This window comes from Ochotona curzoniae, unplaced genomic scaffold, assembly GCF_017591425.1.
Source record: "Ochotona curzoniae isolate NIBS_2020 unplaced genomic scaffold, NIBS_Ocur_1.0 scaffold_2587, whole genome shotgun sequence".
In the NCBI taxonomy this organism is placed as follows: domain Eukaryota; kingdom Metazoa; phylum Chordata; class Mammalia; order Lagomorpha; family Ochotonidae; genus Ochotona; species Ochotona curzoniae.
The window spans coordinates 1,613,049-1,614,022 of NW_024467096.1; positions in this window are offsets into that span (position 1 = coordinate 1,613,049).

The following is a 974-nucleotide window of genomic DNA, read 5'->3' on the forward strand; positions in this document are numbered from 1 at the left end:
TACAAAATCGCCTAGTTATCCTGAACAACCACCACCTGTTGCAGCAACCATTTGTAAACTTTGAGTGCTTCTCCTCTAAAACAGCCCTGCTTCCATTTTTTTTTTTTTTTGGCATTAAATTCAGGAATTCTGACAAAGAGAGCAATTTCTATAAATTATTAATGCTATTGATTGACCTGTTGTCAGAGCACCAACTCTGACCGCAGCCAGGACTCTTGGGAATGGCGGTTCCCTCGGCCTTCTGTGCCACCACTGGTCACTGCGATACGAAGACCAGAATAAGAAATCCAACTCAATCCCAGTTACAACCGATTTAAAGGTCTTCTGTTCCTGACTCTTAGAACGGGCTCTCCCCCGTCGCGTCCCGTCCCAACGCCACAGGGAACTTCCTCGGATACCAAAAGAAAACACAGCGGCGGCGCCGAGCTGCAGAGCCGCGGCCCTTGCAGGCGACTCCTAGGACAGCGGCTCCGGGCCGCAGGCTCCTTCACTGCGAACTCCCCCGCCGCCGCGCCGGCGCCGCAGGCCTCTGCAGGACGCCCAGCCTCGCGCCCCCAGACCTCGCCCCTCCCCGGGCCTCAGTTTCCACACCGAATCCTCACAGTGATGTCCGGTCGGCCGATAATCCCATTCACAATTCTTTAACACGCCGGTTCTCGTCTAAAAGCTTCGAGAGGGGGCTCCCCCGGCACCCCGACTCCTTCTTTGCCTCAGCCGCCACCTCAGATCCGTTACCTCGGCCCCGCACCAAATGACCCGGGTCCCGCCAGACGCCCAGGCACGGCGACCTCGGCCGGGTTCTCGTCTCCTCACGCCGCCGGGCCTGGAGGCGGGACCAGGATCCGCGGGGGCCAAGAGGCGACAGCCCCGAGCTAGCCAATGAGAAGGCGCGAGCGCTCCAGATGGGGCGGCGCGCGTCGGGCGCGGGGCGGAGCCTGTGGTGGCAGCGCTGGCAGCCGCAAGTTCTTCTACCT